Genomic DNA, 18,204 nt, shown 5'->3' on the forward strand with positions numbered 1-18,204 from the left:
TGTGTTACCATTTGATTGCTATGAAGAGCATCTTTTGTAAATTCTGAATTAGTGGAGTTTGAACTAAATGTAACATGGGACTATTTTTTCTTTTGTCATTTTTGCTGACCATTATTTGGCTTTGTCTATTTACTCACTGACAGCTTTGAATAGAAGTAAGTAGATGCATTGTTAGGAACTTCCAGAATCTACAAAACAAGATTAAATAGGAGAAGCCAACAAGGATGCCAGCCTTTTGCAATATTTAGTACCACAAGACTTTAGTAGAAGATAGATCTTGAATAATAATTCTTTCTCTTCTCCCTTAAAAGATTTTATTCTAAATACTAGTGACCTGGTGCACGGATTCGTGCACATTGAAAGGAAATTATTTAGAAGGTGGCTGGCGGGGCGAGACTGGGTGAGATGGCTGGACACACCCGGAGCCAACCTCCCACCGGCCGCACCTGGGGTGGCGCCGTGGCTTGCAGGGCGTCCACGGCATGAGCGGGGTCCCTCGGCCTGGCCTGCGGGGATTGGGCCGAAAAAGGCTCTCCATCATCCCCCGAGGGGTCCCGGAGTACGAGAGGGCACTCTGCAAAGTTGCTGTGGTACGGGGTGTGGAACACAAACGCAAGTGTGCAGTAAACCAGATTCGGGGCCGACAGTGCCCCAGCAACAACATAACCCACGGTCAAAGGTGGAATCTCGAGGCCCTGTGTGGAATCGGGCTCCCTCCTATCTGGTTTCGGGGTGCATCACCCAAGAACTGCTGCTGCCAAGTCAATTGAATTGCTTTCTGTCTCTGTAGATTTGCCTATTCTGGACAGTTCATACAAATGGAAGCATAACATGTGACCTTTTGTGTCTGGCTTATTTCACCTAGCATAATAATGTTTTCACTGATTGTCCATGTTGTGATGTGGTTCAGTACTTCCTTCTACTTGGTGGCTGAGTAATATTGAATAATATTCCATTATGTGGATATTTTGTTTATCCACACGTTTGGGTTGTTTACATCTCTTGGTTAATATGAATTATGCTGCTTATGAATATTTGTGTGCAAGCTTTTGTGTAAACACACTTTTCTAATTCTCCTGGGTATATAACCAGGAGTAGAATTTCTGGGTCATGTGGTAACTTAATTTTTAACTTTTTGAGGGACTTCCAAACATTTTCCCACCGTGGTTGTACCATGTACATTCCTACCAGTGGTGTATGAGCGTTCCAGTTTCTCTACATCTTTGACAATATGTGTTATTTTCTGATAAAAAAAGTTACAGCATTGTAGTGGATGTGAAGTAGTATGTCATTGTGGTTTTGACATGTATTTCCCTAATAACTAATAATGTTAGCATCTTTTCCTGTGTTTATTGACCAATGGTGTATCTTCAGAGAAATGTCTGTTCAAGTTCTTTTTTTTCCTCCTTTGTTCACTTTTTAATTGTGTTGTTGACCTTTTTGTTGTTGAGTTGTGAGAGTTCTTTATTTTGGATAGCAGACCCTTACTAGAAAAATTATTTACAAATACTTTATCCTATTCTGTGGGCTGTCGTTTCACTTTCTTGATAGTGTCCTTTGGTACACAGAGTTTTTAGTTTTGATGAAGTTCAAATTACGAATTTTTTTCTTTTGTTGATTGTGCTTTTGGTGTCATGTTTAAGAAACATGGCAATCTTTTGGTGTACAGGACCATACTGCAGCCCACTGAGCCATCTGGCCAGGGCCCATTTTTAATTTTTTGAGGTAACTCCATATTATTTTCCATAGCACTGCACCAATCTGTATTCCCACCAACAGTGCAGGAGCGTTTTCTTTCTCCACATTCTCACCAATACTTGTTGTTTGTTGATTTATTGATGGTAGCCATTCTGACTGGTGTGAGGTGACAGCTCATTGTTTTTTTAATTTGCATTTCTCTGATAACTAGTGACTGTTGAACATCTTTTTATATGTCCACTAGAGGCTCGGTGCACGAAATTCATGCATGGGTAGGGTCCCTAGGCCTGGCTGGCGATCAGGGCCAATCTGTAGGGCGACCGGCAGGGCGATTGGGGCCCCCACCTGCACCCGCCTTGGTTGGCCTGGCGCTGCCCGCTCACTGGCCCCCGCCCCCTTGCCCCCTGCCACATCGGGGCCTGTGGGCTGGGGGAAGCTCCTGCATTGAGCTTCTGCCCCCTGGTGGTCAGTGCACGTCATAGCAACCAGTCATTCTGCTGGTTCCGCCGTTCGATCAATTTGAATATTAGGGTTTTATTAAATAGGATTGGCTGTCCGTACGTCCTCTTTGGAGAAGTATGTATTCAGATCCTTTGCCCATTTTAAAAATAGTTTTTTTCTTTTTAAAATTTTTTTATTGACTGTATTATAGATGAACCCCATTCCCCTCCTCCTTTGTTCCCCTCCACCCAGATCTCACCTCACCCCAGGCCTTCACCACATTATGGTCTGTGTCCACGGGGTATTCAAATATGCATATATGTTCTTTATTTGATCTCTTCCTATCTCCCCCACCCTCTCCCCTCTGAGATCTATCAGTCTGTTCCATGTATCCAAGCCTCTGGACCTGTCATTTTATTTTATTCATTAGATTCCAAATATAAGTGAGGTCATGTGATATTTATGTTTCTCTGATTGGCTTATTTCACTTAGCATAAAACTCTCCAGGCCCCTTCATGCTGTTACAAAGGGTAAGAGATCCTTCCTATTTACAGCTTCATAGTATCCCATTGTGTAAATGTACCACAGCTTTTTTATCAGCTCATCTACTGATGGGCTCTTGGGCTACTTCCAGATCCTAGCTATTGCAAATAGTGCTGCTGTGGATATAGGGGTGCATTTATTCTTCCTGATCGGTGTTTTGGGATTCTTAGGATATATTCCCAGAGGTGGGATCACAGTTTTGTTTTTAATTTTTTGAGGAAACTCCATGCTGTTTTCCATAGTGGCTGCACCAGTCTGCATTCCCACTTGCAGTGTATTAGTGTTTCCTTTTTTCCAAATCTTCACCAGTGATTTTTTTGGTTAACACAACTCTGGGCTTTAATCCAGGTTAAAAAAAAAAGAAGAAGAAAGGAAAAAGAAAAATGGAAGCATGAGAGCGACCAAGCCGCCGGGTTCCGCTTGCCCTGGTGCTCAGTGGAGATGCAGGCTTCCCAGCCTCTCCCAGACCGTAACCAGGTGCTTGAGGGGGAAGCCCAGGAGTAGGCTTTCTGACAGGTTCCCTTAAGTCTCACAAATGCTCGGGAGAGAAAGAGAGGATGCCGTGAAAGCCTAGAGATCCCCCAGGGGCTGGGGGTGCAAGAGCTGCTCTGAGCTTTGGAGGGGAGCCCCTGGCCCAATCTCTCAATGTCCTTGGGATTCTGGAAGGCTCTGTGGGCCCCACATTTGGGGAGATTCACGGAAAAGTGGACACCCTCTGGTTTGAGAGAAAAACTGCATTGGGAACAGCTTGATCAGCTCCCCGGTGTGAGCCAGCAGATCCACCGGCACTCCCATGTAAGCTCTTCCGTCCTCTTGGGAAGATGATGTTCACCAACAGTGACTGAGGGCTGAGTACACATTTCCAAAGACAGATGAGAATTCAAACCGTAAGGAGTTCTGAGTGGAGGCCACACCATGAGGCTGCTCTGCGGTCAGGGTCTGACTCAGGTGGGGATGGACAGCTTGGTGGGGGTAGGAGCAGGGAGCAGGAGGGGCCTCCGCCCTTCCATCCTATGCTCATCCTTAGGACAGAGCTCTCTGTCCCTCTTCTAAGTGGGAGGGGGGCTGCAGACAGACAGAGAGCACACGCCCGCCCAACAGTCAGCGCTGTAACAGCAGCAATCTCAGCCTCCCGCAATCACACGCTAAGTGCCAGGCCCTGTGTAAGAGCCTTAATTCCGTGAGCCACGTTCTTCCCCGAGAGGCAGGTGTTACATTAACTCCCCCATTTTGCAGTTGAGGAAACTGAGGCTTTGAGAAGTGGAAACTCAGGACCCTGATAATAATGGATGAAGCCAAAATCAAACTAAGCCTGTGGGACTCCAAACCAAATCTCTCCGACCCTGCATTTTCCTGTCTCCCCGGAGGTGTTCTGGGGTGCGAGCCAGAGGCCCTTTCCCCTGGGGTGCATGTCTCCACCACCTGGGTCTCTCAGCTCGGTTTTCTTCAGACACACTTTCAGATGGTCTTTAGGGATGCGGAGAAGCAGGCGATGGCTCGTGGCCGGGGGAAACATCTTTATTCCTATTGTGCATTTGCACAGGAGCAGAGGAAGAAATCTACAAAATGCTCGGGTTTGTCAGAGACCTAGTTGCCATTTTGGCTTCTGAGCAGAAGCTCTCCTATGGCGCCAGCCAGGCGTGAGGGTGTGGTCTCTGGTCACCATCTGTAACGTACACGGATGAGACATGCCCCTTGGTGGGCAGAATAGTGGTCCCCAAAGATGTCCACATCCTCATCCCCAGAACCTGGGACTATGTTACCTTACACGTCAAGAGATGTTGCTGGTGTGGTTAAACACAGGATCTGAGATGGGGAGAAGATGAGATGGCCTGGAACATCTGTGGGCCCTGGCAATCACGGGGGTCTTTATAAGAGGGAGGGAGGAGGGTCCAAGTCAGAATGTGACGATGGAAGCAGCGGTTGGAGTGATGAGGGCCAGGGGCCAAGGATGCAGGCAGCTTCTAGAAGGTCAAGCTGCCATCGCGGCGTCCCCGCCTTGGAGTTGGCTGGCCTGCGGCTTCGTCCCCTGGGCTGCCTGTGGGTCCCAGGTGAGAACCCAGGTGGCACGGGGCTGGTGGCCCTCCGGGACTCCCCTGCCGTCACCTGGAGCTGCAGGCAAGCTCGGGCTCCCGGGCCCGGCTCAGCTCCCGCACTCGGACCCAGGGCCGCCCGCTCTGCCCCGCTGGGCTCTGTGTACTCCGGAAGCACTGCCTCACCAGTGATTTATTGATGGGAGGCGATACCTCATTATAGTTTTAATTTGCATCTTTCTGACGATGAGTGAAGTTGAGCATTTTTTCATATGTCTATTAGACAAATGTTTATTCAGGTCCTTTGCGCATTAAATTTAAAAAAAATTGATTTCAGCCGAAACCGGTTTGGCTCAGTGGATAGAGCGTCAGCCTGCGGACTGAAAGGTCCCAGGTTCGATTCCGGTCAAGGGCATGTACCTTGGTTGCAGGCACATCCCCAGTAGGAGGTGTGCAGGAGGCAGCTGATCGATGTTTCTCTCTCATCGATGTTTCTAACTCTCTATCCCTCTCCCTTCCTCTCTGTAAAAAAATCAATAAAATATATTGAAAAAAAATTATTATAAAAAAATTGATTTCAGAGAGAAGGGAAGGGAGATGGAGAGAGAGAAACATCAATTGGTTGCCTTCTGTATGAACAATGGCTGGGAATTGACCCTGCAACCTAGGTATGTGCCTTCACAGGGAATTGAACTTGCAACCTTTTGATGTATGGATGGCACTCCAAGCAAGTGAGCCACCTGGCCATGGCTGTGGCACTGTTTTTTTATAACTGAATTTTGTCTGTTATACACTCCTGGTGTATATTTAGTGTAATATGTACCATTTAACTGAATTTCCATTGTGCTTTTTCCTTGCTCTGCACATGTTGTAATACTTGTGTTACTATTAAGACATTTGGGTATATAGAGAAACTCTGATGTATTGATGTACTACTGCTTATTGCTTTACTAGAGGCCCGGTGCACGAAAATTCGTGCACTCGGGGGGTTGGAGGTCCCTCAGCCCAGCCTGCACCCACTCACAATCCAGGACCCCTTGGGTAGGGTCCCCAGGCCTGGCCTGAGATCAGGGCCTATCGGGGCTTTCCTTCCCCCAGCTGCAGGCAGCTTGCCCCACCCCGCTGCTGCCACTGCTTGCCATCTGTGCAGCGCTGCCCCCCACTCCCCTGCCACCGGTGGCCTCCCTCTGTAGGCGACAGACGTGGGGTGCGACGGCTTGGCTGGCCTGGGCCTCCCTCTGCTGGGCCATCGCTGGCCAGCTGCACACCTGCCACAGAGTCGCTGCAGCCAGTGGCCTGGGCCTCCCCCTTTCTTTGTTGGGGGGCGAGCCAGCCCTGCGAGGGGCCGTCTGCTTACCTGATCGTCCCTAACTGCTGGCCTGCCTACCTGATCACCCCTAACCACTGGTCTGCCTACCTGATCACCCCTAATCACTTGCTTGGGGGCGGGGCCAGCCCGGTGAGGGGCTGTGGTGGTCTGGTCATTACACTCATGGTGGCTGGCCTTTTATTATATAGGACTAGAGGCCTGGTGCACGAAATTCGTGCCAGGTGGGGGGGGGGTTGTCCCTCAGCCTGACCTGCACCCTCTACAATCCGGGAGCCTTTGTGGGATGTCCAACTGGCATCCCGCAATTTGGGACCTCTGGCTCCTAACCGCTCACCTGCCTGCCTGCCCTAACCACTCTGCCTGCCTGCCTGGTCCGCCTAACTGCCCTCTCCTGCTGGCCCGATCCCCCTAACTGCCCTCCCCTGATGGCCTGGTCGCCCCTATTAACTTCTTTTTTTAACCTTATCCCCTTCGCACACAATTGCATTTGACTTCCTTATTGGCTTCTCGCTCTCACAATTTTTCTCTCTCCTTTATGTAACACTTTTTCCTACTGATTCATCATTTATAAACTTTTCTTTCCTCCTTATTTCCTACTTCTGTTCCATCATCCTTCTTCCCATCTTTCTCCTACCCTCCCTCCCTCCCCACATTCCTTCTTTCCTTTATCTTTACCCCTGCCCTCCCTCCCCTTTTTCTTCCTTCCCACCTTAATTTTTTTCTTCACTTCCTCCCTCGGACCTGCTTTGCTCCCTCCCCCATTTCTTCCTTCTTCCCATTCTCCTTTTAAGCTCTACTGGCTCCCCTTTAAAACTTTTCTTCCCTCCTTTCTCTCTCATCCTACCTTTCCCATACATTCTTCTCTGCTTACTTCCACTGTTTTAATAATCTATCTATCTACCTGCCTAATTATTCACCATCATTTATCTTTTTTTCTTTTCTGACTCCTTTTAAAATCTGTCTCCAGTACACAACTATACTTGATTTTCATTAAAGCTCCTACAGTTCACTCATACATCCTCTTTCCTTCTTTAACTCTGTCTACTGACTTGTTTATAAAGTTCTTCCCTCCATCCTCCCTTCTTCCCCATTCTCCCCCCCTCCTTCCTCACTCTTTTACTCTTTTTACCGGCTCATTTAAAATCTGTGCTTTCCGTCCTGTCTTAGTACTGACTGCTTTCCTCTCTGGGACTTGTAGCCACCTCTGTTTGGGCACTCAGGCCCCCTCGCACCGGCTTTGAGGGGCCGAGCGACGACACAGCTGTGCCTTGCCTACCGTGGCCCGTGCCTCCCCCCTCCGAATTGGGGGAGGGTCCCGCCGGGCTGGGGCTGCGTCCATCGTGGGGACCGCTGCGTTATGTGCGTGTGCATTTGTGCGCACGCGAGGCTTTTCTCCCGTTGCGTGCCTAAGTGGGGGGACGTGGAGGCCTTTCCTGTCCCCCGGAGTGCCCACTCCCATGCCTCAAGCGGCTCTCCGTCTGTTCCCATCCCGAATTCGCAGGCACGGTTGGGGCCTGGCTTGTCCTCGGGCGTTCCGGCCAGGGTGCGAGTCCCCGTCCGGGTCAGGCTGGGCAGATGAATGGAGGACGGCTGGAGAAAGCTGCAACGGCTTCCCTGTGGTGTGAGGGCCGCCTGTGGTCTCCACGGTGGTGGGGCTGGGTCCGCACGGCGGGAGGAGGCTTCGAGGCTGTGCGCTGGGGAGGATGGACTGCCTTCCCGGGCGTCCGGGCCGCCCTGTGTGTCTGTGGTGGTGGGATCCCCCATTGTTTACTCGGTGGCCCGTCCAGGTCCGGTGCCTGACCTTGATGTCCACTCTCTGTCGTTGCGCCCAGGCCCTGCCTTCATGTTGGGTCCACACCCTCTGTTTGTGTGTGTGACCCCTCCTCGGGGTCACCGCCGATGCTCGCACCCCCCAGTTGGTGTCTGCCGACCGCGCCCTGAGAACTGGCTTTCTGCCGTGTGGTTGTTTTCTCCTTAGCCCCCCGACCTCAGCGGGGCGGGGGGTGGGGGGTTGGTGGCATCCCCGAGCAGAGTGTTCTTGGATGGGGCGCGGTGTCGCGGGGGTGTTTGTTGGGCGTGTGCACCCGGGAGAAAAAGAGGAGTCCGGGCGCCAGGCAGGGGACGCAGCCTCACTTCCCCGGCCTGGCGCCAGGGGTAGGGAAGTGAGCCTCACGCATGCAGCCTGTTGAATGGTCATGACGTTACAATGTCCCGGACAAATTTGCGTATTACATATCTACACTAATAAAAGAGAAACATGCAAATTAACCATCACTCTGCTACGCCCACCAGCCAATCAGAGCGAGTATGCAAATTAACCCAACAAAGATGGAAGTTAATTTTCATACGCAGACGGGGAGTGAAGACTAAAGACAGCATAGAAGGAAGAGGGAGGGAAAGCGCGGTGGGGGGGGCGGTGGCGGCGGGAGGGAAAGCGCGGGGTGGGGGTCAGCGGCTGCGGGAGGGAAGGGAAAGCATGGGGCAGCAGCGGGAAGGAAAGTGCAGGGGGCAGGAGGGGTGGCGGTGGCAGGAGGGAAGCCCGCCTGAAGCCCTGTTCTTGCAGGATTCTTCCTGCAACGGGCCTCTAGTGTATATATGTGTATGTGTATGTGTATATGTATATGTATATGTGTGTATATGTATATATAGATTATTGAGATATAATTGTATATGTATATGTATATGTGTGTATATGTATATGTATATGTGTGTATATGTATATATAGATTATTGAGATATAATTATATATGTATATGTATATGTGTGTATATGTATATGTGTGTATATGTATATATAGATTATTGAGATATAATTGACATACAAATTATGTTATTTTTAGGTACAACATAATGATGGGATATTTGTATATACTGCAAAATTATCACCACAATAAGTCGAGTTAATGTGGCCCTAGCTGGTTTGGCTCAGTAGTTAGAGCGTCAGCCCACGGACTAAAGGGTCGCAGGTTCAATTGTGGTCAAGGGTATGTATTGCGGTTTCTGGTTAGATCCCCAGCCAGGGCTTGTGTGGGAGGCAACCAATTGATGTGTCTCTCACATTGATGTTTCTCTCTCTCTCTCCCTCTCTCCCTGCCTCCCTCCCTCCTCCCTTCCTCTCCTTTACACTCTCTAAAAATCAATGGAAAAAATAACCTCCAGTGAAGTTTAACAAAAAAAAAAAAATCAAGTTAATGTGTGTCACCACATATAGTTACAGAATTTTCTTTCTTGTGATAAGAACTTTTTAAGATCTCTCTTAGCAACTTTTGTATATGTAATACAGTATTATTAACTACTAGAGGCCTGGTGCATGAAATTCGTGCATGGAGGGGTGTCCTTCAGCCCAGCCTGCACCCTCTCCAATCTGGGACCTCTCGGGGATTGTCCGACTGCCAGTTTAGGCCCGATCCCACAGTCGGACATCCCTCTCACAATCCAGGACTGCTGGCTCCTTAACTACTCACCTGCCTGATTGCCCCTAACCACTCCCCTTCCGGCCTGATTGATGCCTAACTGCCCCCCTGCCGGCATGATCATCCCAACTGCCCTCCCCTGCTGGCCCGATTGCCCCCAACTGCCCTCCCCTGCCGGCCCGATTGCCGCAAACTGCCTTCCCCTGCGGGGCTGAGGAGACTGGGGGACTCCGGCTGGATGAGGCATGGCTGAGGGGATTGGAGGACTCCGGCTGCATGAGGCGTGCAGTGCCTGCCGCCCCCTGGTGGGGCTGAGGGGACTGGGGGACTAAGGCTGGATGAGGTGGGGCTGAGGGGACTGGGTGCTGCCATCTTGTGAGGGTATGGCAGTCAATTAGCATATTCTCTCTTTATTGGCTGTGGTCACCCCCATCTTGTGAGGCGTGGTGGTCAATTAGCATATTCCCTCTTTATTAGATAGGATGTGCTACTGCTTATTGAACGCTAATATCTCTTGCCTTTGAATTAGAATATAGTGTCACTGGGTTTCTTTCATCTGTAAGGCAGAGGTGCAGGAGCACAGTTGAAAGGCCTCTGATGTCTTACCTAGGCTGTGGGGATTTCTTTCTTTTTTCTTTTTTTTTAAATATATTTTATTGATTTTTTTTTTTTACAGAGAGGAAGGGAGAGGGATAGAGAGCCAGAAACATCGATGAGAGAGAAACATCGATCAGCTGCCTCCTGCACACCTCCCACTGGAGATGTGCCCGCAACCAAGGTACATGCCCTTGACCGGAATCGAACCCGGGACCCTTCAGTCCGCAGGCTGACGCTCTATCCACTGAGCCAAACCGGTTTCGGCGGCTGTGGGGATTTCTAACCTAAATTTTTATTTCCATGTATGATCATCTGTGCTTTAACATTTTTCCTCATTATGGAAAGGGAAGTCAGTCAATAAATGCTCCAGTGTTTGTAATTATAATTAAAAGTACTTCAGCATTGTGGAGAAAATACATAGATTCTCAAATGGCCTTATTTTGTTAGATTTCTGAGTTTAATATTTTCAGATTTTTTTTCCCTTTCTTTTACTAACATCAGTTGGATGCTGAATTTTCTTCCAGGCCATAGGTTTTGTTTGTTCAGTTCCTCTGGGATATCCTTTTCTTCCTGTGCAGCCTCCTATTCTGATTTAGGAAGAATCTGCTCCTTTTCAGTCAAGTATCACATCAGTGTGGCAGGGAGAGCTCATGTATGTTTTAACCTGCCCATGGCTCTGTGAGTTCTGAGCCACATCTTGGGAACTTTGTTCATCTGAATGTGTTCAGTGACCAGAGAATCTGCCTATAAACCCTAAGGTCAACATTATTCTCTGCATTTTTAAGAACGTGCAGCAAAAATTCAGCTCTTTAAAAAAAAACTTCATTGTTGAAAGTATTACATATGTCCCCTTTTTTCTCCCACTGACCCCTTATGGTCCCCCCTCCCCCACCCCCAGGACTCCACCACCTTACAGTCTGTGTCCATGGGTTAGGCATATATGCATATAAGTTCTTTGGCTGATCTCTTCCCACCCACCCATCCACCCACCCACCTACCCCCACCTTCCCTCTGAGATTGCACTGTCTGTTTCAGCACTCGTTTTGACCCACCCACCCTCTGCCCAGCCCCACTGTGTAGGCCTGGGCACACCAACCGATTAACTATTGTAACAGCGAATGGCACAGATTGCTTCTGTAAAATGGCATCCTCAGATACCTGGTGCTTTTTGGATATGCATTCCTTTGATGGTCTGGGCAGTTTCACGAATGTTCTTAAAGTGAACACAAGGATTTGAACCTCTTGATTTGCATGATTTTGTGAGGTTTTCTGCGTCAAGTGAATAGCACGAACCATTTTCAGAGGTCACCTCATTCTGCTTATGGGAAGAGCAGATTTTTGTTAACCTATAAATGAAGTCAAGAATTTAGAGGTATTTCTAATTTCCTGTGTCTTGAAATGCCAAATGTTATTGTTGATTTATACTTTTCCAGATGTGCTTAAGCTTTGTTTAGAAAGAATTTTACCTGGGAGCATAAAATTACCATCTTGTATTTATAAGTAAAGACTGTAGTGAATATTATTCATAGAAAGGGAACTTAATCTTCAATGATAATTTAAAAGAACCCAAACTGTGCCAGTCATTGCTTTTAAGTGGTAAAAGTATATTCCAATGAAAACTAAAGAACAATACAATTTCTTATAATTTAATAAGAAGGGGTTGCTTGTAATGAAAGTTTGCTCGTAATGTAACTGAATGGACTTTCAAATAAGATTTCAGAATATTGAGCTCCTTCCCAACTACTTAAATCTGAGAAATTTAGTGTTTCTGACATGAACAAACCAGAGGAGTCTGCCAAATGCTATTTTTGTGTTTGGCATCTTTTTCAGGTTTGTGCTAATAAAAAAGAATACTTGTATCTTTGAGGAAAATATTTCAGTTTGGGGAAATAAGCCACTTAGTAAGCTTGACCAGTGTGTATAATATCATGTTGCTGGCTAGATGAACACATCAACTGAAGGAAAGTGAGGAATTGAGAAATAGTTATCTGCTATATTTCAGGTTTATCCATTATTGGAGCTGTTATAAATACAGCATATTTGTTATTTTTTAATTCCTGAAGTCTTTGACTCTTCTGTCTCTTTTTTATTTTCTTAGGTTGAGTTAAATTCTTTTGTAAACTTGTGCTCTTTTTATTCTCATCCCATATCTTTTTTATTTGTTTTATTTTTATTTTTTAAAATATTTTTTATTGATTTCATAGAGGAAGGGAGAAGAAGGGAAGGATAGAAACATCATTGACGAGAGAGAATCATTGATCGGCTGCCCCACCCCGGGTGTTTGAGCTCACAAGCTGGGTATGTGCCCTGACCTGGAGTCGAACCCTGACTTCCTGGTTCAAGGGGTCGATGCTCAACCACTGAGCCACACCTGTGGGGCCTGTTACCTTTTTTAGTTAACATCTTTAGTATCACTTTGAGGGAAGTGATACTGACCTGTAAAGTAGGAAAAGATGAGCTAGTTTACTCCCTGAGGGACAGCAGGTTGTATAATAGTAACCCTCTGGCAGGAAGGAGGGCATGTAGCATGAAGTGTCATTCCTTCATATTTTTATCTCCTCTTGCAGTATTAGATTATGACATTGACCGACCCTATACGTAGTGCCTTGGTTTTGCTACCCCACTTCGTATGGTACATGGAAGGAAAAATTTTTCAGTCATTTTATTATTTACTGAGCCTGAATTTGCGTTAATTTTGTGTAGTTTTTCTTTACTTAGGTAATATTTTATTTCTCTTGTATCAAATGGAGTTTTGTTCTTTAAATCCAAGGTATACATCATGTACTTTTGTTGTTCATTTGCTTGGAGGCATTGCATGTCTCAGAGAGTAATGAGTCATCCCATAGAATGCAAAAAAGTGATGTGATGGGTTGATTCATGGCCAAACCATAGAAGTGAGTTGAGTGGAAAGCTTTTTTTTGGTATAAATATCATGAAATCTGAACTTGAGTTCTGCAGTTTTGCATCTAGTAATTCATTTGTTATTTTTTGCTCTTTTCATCTGAAAATGGGATGGATGATATGCTGACTCTGATTTTATTCCAGTTTTGTTCATAGATCAAAGTTGCACTGGTTTCAACTAATACTTATTCTTTTGTGTGAGATTTGGTGGCTTGGGGAATTAAAAAGAAGTCAGTAAAATCTGACTCCTGTTCTCAAGATGCATCTAGGTCTATGGAAAGAGGGTCAGTGTACAGATAACCGTAACTTCTCCTAAGTGGCATAATGAGATTATTTTCCAAGGAAAAAGTGCAGTGGGAAGTGGGAGGCCAACTCAGCAGACATTTGTTGACCTCCACCATATGCTAGCTTTCTGGTCAGTTGAGAGAACATAAAAACAGTAGTTCCTATTTTGGAGAGCTGGGAATAGAAATTATATATGGATTGTGGTGATACTTCAAAAGTACTGTAGGTCTGTTCTTAAACTTTGTCTAAAGCCAGACAGTTGTGTCAGAGCATTCACATATAGGAGTTTTTTTTTTTTTTTCCAATGTTTTTCAGAATGTGCAACTTGGATGCTTTCTAGATATTTAAAATTTGGTAATTAACCATGTGATCATATATAAGATGAAGAGAAATGATTTGAAAGAGAAAAGGTTTAGCATTTGCATCTTTTTAAAAAATATATATTTTATTGATTTCAGAGAGGAAGAGAGAGGGAGAGATAGAAACATCAATGATGAGAGAGAGAATCATTGATTGGCTGCCTCCTGCACGCCCCCTACTGGGGATTGAGCCCGCAACCCGGGCATGTGCCCTTGACCGGAATCAAACCTGGGACCCTTCAGACAGGCCGATGCTCACAGAGCCACACCAGCCAGGGCAGCATTTGCATCTTAAGTAAAAATAAATGTAATTAAGGTTCAGTACTTTCTAGTTCATTCCTGGTAACAGTCTCCACATTAAACATGAAAAGTTCTTCAAAACTCAATCATTATTTTAATTGGTATGAAGCATTCAGGAGGTAATTAGCTTAAGACGAATGGTTAAAAATGCATAATTTATATTCAAACCTTTTATATGAAGAAGTGAAATATATTTTTTACATGCTTAATTATGTGTTGACAGGATAATTAAAAGTTGGGTGTTAATAAATTCATGAGCAAAATTTAATTATGATGAAATCTTAAGTTACTGGAGACTTTTTCTTTAAAAAGATAAAAACAGGTACCACAGTTGATCCCGGGCCCAGGGGCCCGTGTGGAGGCGACCAATCAATGTGTCTCTCTCACATCAGTTTCTCTCTCTCTCTCTCTCCCTGCTCCTTTCTCTCTCCCTCCCTCTCCCCCTCCCCCTCTTCCCCTCCTACCTCTCCCTTCCACTCTCTAAAAATCAGTGGAAAAGACATCCTTGGGTGAGGAGTTAAAAAAGGCACATGAGTAAAGGTGAGCTTGTCTGCCTTTAAAAAGCAAGTTTCTTGTCAGATTTACCAAATATACTCATTTTTTCCTATACTTTAAAACTCACAGCAATTTAATACGCCCATCTAGATGAAGTAAGGGATTTCTTTTAGTTTTAATTAAAATTAAAATTAAAGTACTTGTTTTCTGAACCATTTGGAAATAAGTTGCTGATGTCCCATCACTGCTAAACACTTTGTGTTTTTCCTAGAAATAAGGATATTTTCCTAGTTAATCACAAAATAGCCAACAAACATAGGAAGTACTACTGATATATTTTTTACTATTAAATCCTCATATCCCCGTTCAAGTTTTACTAACTTTCCTAATAATGTACTTTATTAAAAAAGAATCCAGTTCAGAAATACGTTGTATTTAGTTGTTATGACTCTTGGTCTCCTCCATTCTGGAATAGTTCCTTATTTCCTCATTTTTCTTTGGTTTTCATGATCGTAACACTTTGAAGGATTACAGACAGTATTTTTTTTAATAGTATCCTTAAATGTTTGATGTTTCTGCATGACTAGATTCGAGTTAATGTATTTTTGGTAGGAATATCAGAAATGATGCTGTGTTATTTTCCTCCTTCCTATCGAGTTCTGATTTCAATTTGTCCCATTACTGATGAGTCAGTTTGTTCCGTTACTGATGATACTCATTTCGATCACTTGATTACAATGGTGTCTGATAAGTTTTTCCACTGGTGAAGTTATTCTTGAAATATCTCTTGTTGTAATTAATGAGTACCTGTTGGGAAGGAACTGATACTATGCATATATCCTATTCCTTATTAAAATTGTAGCCCATTTTATTCATTGGGTTATAAGCCATTTTTTGAGTGTGATATGAAGAGTGCAGATGATAGCTGCACATGCATTGGCTTGTATTATTGAGCGGCAGCCTGAATTTAGGGAACCTGAATCTTTTGTTTTGATAAGCATGCCTGCCCTTTGTTCCAGAGGGAGATGCTCTTTCCGTCTCCTAAGACTATTTTCTGTACAGACATCTCTGACAGTCTGGAAAAAGCAACACAATGTCAAGAAATGCAACACACCATGGAGAATGGTCTCTCAGTATCAGTTGCATTTCTTCCTACAGGAGACGTGTATCTTACATGTTGCCATCTTCTCCAATCTGGATTGTCTACATTATTGACATTTTAGTCTACAGCACAGCTGTCATCTCAGAAATTTCCTTTGTAGTCAGTCTTGGACTTCCCTTTGATGGGCCTGCCTCTTTAATGTAGATCCTGTTTTCTGTTTCCCATGCTTCCTTCTTCCTTAGCTTTTTGTTTTGATGATGCACATCCTCTAGTGCTTCCTGAAGAAAAATAGCTTGGAAAGTTTTAAAAAATTGACATTTTATGTGCTGAAAATCTTATTCAGCTTTCACCGGATAAATAGTTTGACTAGATATAGAATTATAGGTTGGAAATAATCTTCTTTCATATTGTGAAAGTATTCTTCAAATTTCTTCATTTTCTACTAGCCTTTGGTATTGCTTTTGAGAGGTCAAGTGCCATTTCGCTTCCTGATTCTTTGTATAGGATCGCCCCCTCCCCCTTCCTGTCTGGAAGCTTGTGGAAGCTTTTATTCCTCGTGATGTTCTTTGCTTTGGGTCTTCTTTCGGTAACTGTACTGATCATTTGATGAGCACACTTAGTGGACATTTATATTCTTTAGCTCTGCAAAATTAACTGGTTTCTGCTGTTTTCTCTTTCTTGTATTTTGATTAGTCAGATTTGGACCTTTTGGATTGCTCCTCTATTTGTGTGGTTTTGTTTCCATTAAAATGTCTCTTTATTGTTATTTTAATGGGGCGTGTGTGTGTGTGTGTGTGTGTGTGTGTGTGTGTGTGTGTTGGGGGGGGGCGGGCATTAACCTAAGCATAAATGTGATTAATCTGCCATGTTTTATAACATATTTTAAAATGCAGTTATTTTAAAAAAATTAATCTTATTTGTCAGGTAGTAGGATAGCACTAGAAAGATTGCAAGAGTTTTTAAAAATACATATATATCTATGTATTTTAAAAATACATTTTTATTGATTTCAGAGAGGAATTTAGAGGGAGAGAGACATCAGTGATGACAGAGAGTCATTGATCAGTCCTGCACGCCCCACACTGGGGATGGAAGCCGCAACCCTGGCTCCCGGTTCATAGGTCAGTGCTCAACCACTGAGCCACGCCGGCCAGGCAGACTGCAAGAGTTTTTATGCTTACATTCTGCCGGGGTTTTTTTTCAGGGAGGGGGAGGCATCTGGAATACTTTCTTTAATTCTCACCCAAGGGTATGTTTTTATTGATGAGAGAGAGAGAGAGAGAGAGAGAGAGAGAGAGAGAGAGAGAGAGAGAGAGAGAGAGAGAGAGAGAGGAGAAACATCAACGTGAGAGAGAAATATCAATGCACCTGACCAGGGAATGAACCTGTAACCTTTGGTATATAGGACCACGCTCCACCCAGTTGAACTACCTGGCAGGGCCATCTGGAACGTTGCTAAGAGGTAAACGAGGCCCTAGCCAGTTTTGGTCAGTGGTTAGAGCAGCAGCTGGCCTCGCAGGTACCACAGTTGATCCCGGGCCCAGGGGCCCGTGTGGGAGGCAACCAATCAATGTGTCTCTCTCACATCAATGTCTCTCCCTCTCCCTCCCCCCTCTCCCCCTCCCTCTTCCCCTCCCCCTTTCTCCCCCCCTCTCCCTCCCCCTCCCCCTTCCCCTCCCCCCCCTCTCCCCCTCCCCCCTCTCTCCCTCCTACCTCTCCCTTCCACTCTCTAAAAATCAGTGGAAAAGACATCCTCGGGTGAGGAGTTAAAAAAAGGCACATGAGTAAAGGTGAGCTTGTCTGCCTTTAAAAGCAAGTTTCTTATCAGATTTACCAAATATACTCATTTTTTCCTAATCTAAAGCCGGTACTATTATAAAACTTGTGATTTGTCACAGTTCAGTCTAAAATGACCTACTTTCAGGTGATCCTATAGAATAAAGAGCTAATATGCTAATTAGACTGAAGAGCCAAACGACCTTTTGGACATCCTTCCAGGCAACCTTCCGGATGAAGCCGGGGCTGCGAGGGGCTGAGAGGGCCGGGCGGGGCTGAGAGGGGCTGAGAGGGGCTCTGAGGGCCGGACGGGGCTGAGAGGGGCTGCGAGGGGCTGAGAGGGCCGGACGGGGCTGAGAGGGGCTGCGAGGGCGGGACAGGGCTGCGAGGGGCTGCGAGGGGCTGAGAGGGCCGGACGGGGCTGAGAGGGGCTGCGAGGGCGGGACAGGGCTGCGAGGGGCTGCGAGGGGCTGCGAGGGGCTGCGAGGGGCTGAGAAGGGCTCTGAGGGCCGGACGGGGCTGCAAGGGGCTGAGAGGGGCTGCGAGGGGCTGAGAGGGCCGGACGGGGCTGCAAGGGGCTGAGAGGGGCTGCAAGGGGCTGAGAGGGGCTGCAAGGGGCTGAGAGGGGCTGCGAGGGGCTGAGAGGGGCTGCCAGGGGCTGAGAGGGGCTCTGAGGGCCGGACGGGGCTGAGAGGGGCTGAGAGGGCGGGACGGGGCTGAGAGGGGCTGAGAGGGGCTGAGAGGGGCTGAGAGGGGCTGAGAGGGGCTCTGAGGGCCGGACGGGGCTGAGAGGGGCTGAGAGGGCGGTACAGGGCTGCGAGGGGCTGAGAGGGCCGGACGGGGCTGTGAGGGGCTGAGAGGGGCTGAGAGGGGCTCTGAGGGCCGGACGGGGCTGAGAGGGGCTGAGAGGGGCTCTGAGGGCCGGACGGGGC

The 18,204-nt window shown here is 46.4% G+C and overlaps 1 protein-coding gene across 37 annotated transcripts in view; it reads left to right on the top strand.

Moving 5' to 3' along the window:
* Nucleotides 1-18,204, top strand: part of ABI2 (abl interactor 2) — a 68,173-nt gene that overhangs the window by 6,372 nt on the left and 43,597 nt on the right. The window lies entirely within an intron of this gene.

The sequence above is a fragment of the Plecotus auritus genome (assembly GCF_963455305.1).
Source record: "Plecotus auritus genome assembly, chromosome: 5".
In the NCBI taxonomy this organism is placed as follows: domain Eukaryota; kingdom Metazoa; phylum Chordata; class Mammalia; order Chiroptera; family Vespertilionidae; genus Plecotus; species Plecotus auritus.